A 5,134-nucleotide genomic window follows, 5' to 3' on the forward strand; every position below is an offset into this window, starting at 1 on the left:
GACTATTTATTTCCGCCCCTAAGTTTACATTTGTATATTGTAATCAAAAAATATTGTAAAATATGATAAATAAATTATACATTAACCCCACTATAAGAAATCAGGCGCCATTTGATCTGGGTGGTAATAGGATATTTTGGAGAAGATCATTTATTTCAGGTTATTAGTTCCCCTTTTCCGCCATAAAAAGGGTCAAGTTATCAATGTGATTGCGTTTTTCCCGATTTTGCGCCGCCTTAGCATCTGGCAAAGCCATTCGGAAAGTACATGTGGATTTTTGTAAATGTGAATTGTATTATTGTAAAAGTGGATTGTGTTACCCTTCAATGAATTTCTTGTCATTGATGAAAAAAACGAGGTACGCATCAATTGTATTTTTTACACACAATACTAATTTTCATTTTCTTTCTTTTTTTTCAGGTTGTATATTTGGAAAAAAGTAAAACAAAAAACTATAAAACATGAAAGCAGATATTGCATTAGTTGGCTTAGCCGCTACGGGCCAACATCTCATATTGAATATGGATGATAATGGAATTGTTGTTTGCGCCTACAATCGCACCGTCGAGAAGGTCAATCAGTTTTTGAAAAATATGGCAATAAAATAATTGTTTTTCGCCCAGCTAGTAAAAGTAAAATAAATGATTCAATTAAGATGACCACAGTAAACCAAATAACTAATTTGTGAAAAATATGCAAAAAACAAGCGCAAAAGAAACATATCTTGTCACCAACACGCTCAATTGTCTCCCATTTCTGTTGGATGGCTATTCCGTTCTTATCGATTTTAGCAATGAAACATCTGTAGCCGGACGTATAGATGCCACTGGCACCGATGGTTATATCAACATATATTTGACTGACGCCGTATTCATTGATCGCGATGGATTGCAATACGTTTTCGAAAAGTTTATGGCGCGTCCACGAATGATACGACAAATAAATTTACCAGCACATTTGGAAGCAGAAAGTGCTATACGCGATTGGTTGGATCATGGACGAAGACCTGCGAGGCATATAATAAAACAACGTAAAGGGAAGCTTACATACAAACAAAAGCGGACAGACCACCGCCACAAAGAAGTATTGGTCGAAATTGTAAAAGCAAAGCCAGGGAGTGGACTGTAGAAGATTTGCATATTTCGTTGTATAAAAGCAAAACGACTTTATTCATGGTATGTACATAATACACAAGAAGGGTACAAATGTGATTGGTGCTACTTCGCTACAGGATATGTTTAATAAATTAAAAGTCCCGCGCAAAGTCATGCTTCTGGTCAAGGCTGGCGGGCCGTCGATGATTTCATCAAGCAATTGGTGCCACTACTTTCGCCCGGTGATGTAATCATCGATGAACGCAACTCCGAGTATCAAGATACCACACGCAGCTGTGATGAGCTGAACGCCAAAAAAATACTATACGTCGATTCGGGTGTAAGTGGTGGCGAAGAGGGAGCACGTCGCGGTCCATCACTCATGGCAGGTAGCCACCCTGAAGCATGGCCCTTCATTCAACCAATTTTCCAAGCTATTTGCGCTAAAGCTGATAAAGAGCCCTGCTGTGAGTGGGTAGGTGACGGTGGTGCTGGTCACTTGTTAAGATGGTACACAATGGTATTGAATATGGTGATATTGCGTTAATGTGGCGTGGTTACTCGGCTTACGAACAAAATTTCAGCAAAGGCCACTACGCTTTAACGCGAATCAAAGATGACCTACGAATTTTAAACAAGTGAAGAAAAAGTTTTATTTAAATGCAAAAGATTATTTTAAATATGAAATATGCTTTGAAATAAGTGAACGTTTAAGGGTTGTAAAAGCACTACATACTTTCGAACATATTTCAAAGCACGTATATCGCAAATACCTGCATTACCTTCGCTGGATGCTATGCTACATTTATTACTCTCTGATCGCGCTGAAACAGCCGCAACACTGGATATTGATAAGAACGTTACAGCTTATGCTGAATGGTATAAGGAAAATATAAGCGATATGAAATTTGTTTAAAAAGTGGAATAATTTCAAAATATAATTGATTAACTGACACAATGCATCCCATATGAAACTGCAGAGGATTTTGTAGAGATTCATGCAACCTTTTCAATATCACCACCGATGCACTGTTGCAACTTGTACAACATTATAAAAGCAAATGCAAAATGCAATTGGCCAAAAAAAGACAGGAGAAAAAGCTTACAACTTATACTACTAGTCTCAGCGACGTACCTTTTAGGCAGCGCGCACTCTGCCACCACGAGCGTTGTCACTGCCTCAGCTATTACCGCTAATCCGCAAGGCTTTGCTTCACGCTCCATCGAAGCAAACGACGACGAGGATAGACGGAAGGCCAATAGACACGCACATAAACACAAATTCAGCGCGTCACCAATCACCATCACCTCTAAAGGGGTTGATGACGCCATTGGTAGCGCTTAACCATCCAAAGCAGTGGGCCCAGACGGCATAGCCATGTCGATGCTTAAAAGCCCAGGGAAAGAGGGTTTCAAATATTTAGCGTATGTTTTCAACCTGTCTCTTTCCACCTTTGTCATACCCTAGAAATGGAAAATGGCCAAGGTGGTCCCGCTACTAAAGTCTGGGAAACCAGCTAACATAGGTGAGTCGTATCGTCCGCTATCTCTCCTGTCGCCAGTGGCAAAGACGCTTGAAGCCATTTTGCTCCCTTATTTCCAAGCAAATTTGCAGCTAACCCCTCATCAACATGGCTTCAGAAAACTCGATAGCACTACCACCACGCTAAATGCCATTAGCACCCAGATAAATTGCGGTTTAAATCAATACCCCCACCATATAACAGTACTCGTAGCGCTAGACCTATCAAAAGCTTTTGATATGGTCAACCATGGCTCGATACTGCAAGACCTGGAAGGGTCTACCCTTCCCCCATGTCTTACAAAGTGGACCGCAAATTATCTGGGTGTTCGGCAGGCATCGGTGGAATTTAGAAACGAAACATCAAAACCAAGGAGAATTAAACAAGAGGTGCCACAGGGTGGTGTCCTATCCCCACTTTTGTTTAATTTTTACATATCTAAGCTACCTTCACCACCGGAAGGAGTCACAATCGTTTCCTACGCCGATGACTGCACAATAATGGCCACAGGCCCAGGCCCAAAGATCGATGCGCTATGCAATAAAATAAACGGCTACCTCCCTGATCTCTCCAGTTCTCTCACGCCTCGCTAAACCTGGCATTATCACCGACTAAATCTTCCGCGACGTTATTTACAACATGGACGTCCCAAGTGTCGACCATTTTGAACATCCACGTCGATGGCACTACGCTACCGACTATCCTACACCCCAAAATCTTGGGTGTGGCGTTTGATCAGGATCTACATTTTGGTGAGCACGCAGCCGCAATTGTTCCGAGAATTCAGAGCCGTAACAAAATCCTCAAATCCCTCGCTGGCAGTACTTGGGGAAAAGATAAAGAAACGCTCATGACTACATACAAAGCAATCAGCCAGCCGATTACGTGCTACGCGTCACCCGTATGGTCGCCAAGCCTAAAAATTACCCACTGGAAGAAAAAACTACAGGCCTGCCAAAATACTGCTCTCAGAATCGCCACGGGCTGTCTTCTTATGTCCCCAGAACACCATCTGCATATTGAGGCGAAAATACTCCCCATCAGGGAGAGAAATGAGATGCTGAGCAAACAGTTCCTGTTGAATACCCAGAAACTTGGGCATCCCAACAGACATCTGATTGATGAACCAGCCTAGGGGCTTAAGGAGTCATCTCCGTAAGCATTTTGAGGAGACACGGCACCTGAGAACCCAACCGTATGAAGCGAAAAAACACAAGCAGGTCCTCTGTGAACTCCATAAACAGGCGTCGGACCTTTATGCCGGGAATTGCCCGGTGAATCCAGTACTTAAAGAAAGCTATCCAAAACTCGCGGAAGAGGAACGCATACTCCTCAGGGAAACGCGTGTCACTCTTGCTCAACTTCGTTCTGCATACTGTAACAGGTTAAACTCTTACCTATCCAGAATCAACCCCGATATACAAAATGTATGCCCCGCTTGCAATGTGTCCCCACATGACACCAACCATCTCTTTAATTGTAATGTGGAACCAACGCCTCTAACACCCTTTCCCTTATGGTCCAGCCCTGTTGAAACGGCAAGTTTCCTTGGTCTCCCGTTAGAGGATATTGATGACAATTTGTGATCGGTCGCGGCCATTAGGTGGGTCGAGCATTGCTACAACAACAACAACAACGACGAGGATGAATTTGAATCACAACCACAAACACATTTGACTTACCGGCAACAACCGCAGCCACAACAACAACGACAATTATATGATCACAGTCAGTCAGAGGAGGACCAAGAGGAAGCGTAACGACAAGTTTACCAAAGTCAAGTAAGTTAGTACAACAATGGTAGTATAAGTGACTTATATAGAAGTGTTGAAATAAATGTATGTTTAACATTGCAACCTCAATTTATATACCTTTGTTCGATCTTTTGACTATATCTTTTGGAGGCATTGTGTAAGACTAGTAACGGCGATGCACTTTTATCTCCAATTTACCCCTCAATGTTCCTAACAAAAAGATATTTGCGCGATACCATGTTCCAAAATAAAATTTGTTTCTCCAAAAAAAAAATAAAGTTTGGCGGTACATAAACCGAAATGTGGTTTCACTTTGATGAGTGAGTTTCTAAATTATTTTTTAGATTACCATGTGGGAGTATTCAGAAAGACACAGAAAAAGTATGTATATTGGAACGATTTTCCGTCATCCCTTCTCAAGGTAGTGTCATATATAGGAGATTATTAATTACATTACATTATTTTTCAAAAATTTTGTGACACAAATTTACAATTTTTTACAGAATTGTATGCAGCAAAAATTAATCTTAAACGGCATAAAGAACTTGTTCGTATAAAGTTGTGAGGACCAAATAAATCCTCATTAATTTGGCCCACACAAAACGACCCCACAACATATTTGACACGACATTAACACAACAAGTGGCCACAAAAGGCTCTAGCAACACGATCAACCAACAAGTCTCAGCAACACAACGAGCGGTCGTAACATTTAACAGCAACACGGCCAACCAACAAATCTCAGCAACACAACGAGCGCACG

General features: G+C 41.4%; 1 pseudogene; it reads left to right on the forward strand.

The window, feature by feature from the left end:
- Positions 1-461: 461 nt before the first annotated feature.
- On the forward strand, positions 462-4,377 carry LOC137236102 (6-phosphogluconate dehydrogenase, decarboxylating-like; annotated as a pseudogene).
- Positions 4,378-5,134: the final 757 nt, after the last annotated feature.

This window comes from Eurosta solidaginis, unplaced genomic scaffold (genome assembly GCF_040869045.1).
Source record: "Eurosta solidaginis isolate ZX-2024a unplaced genomic scaffold, ASM4086904v1 ctg00001328.1, whole genome shotgun sequence".
NCBI classification, from domain to species: domain Eukaryota; kingdom Metazoa; phylum Arthropoda; class Insecta; order Diptera; family Tephritidae; genus Eurosta; species Eurosta solidaginis.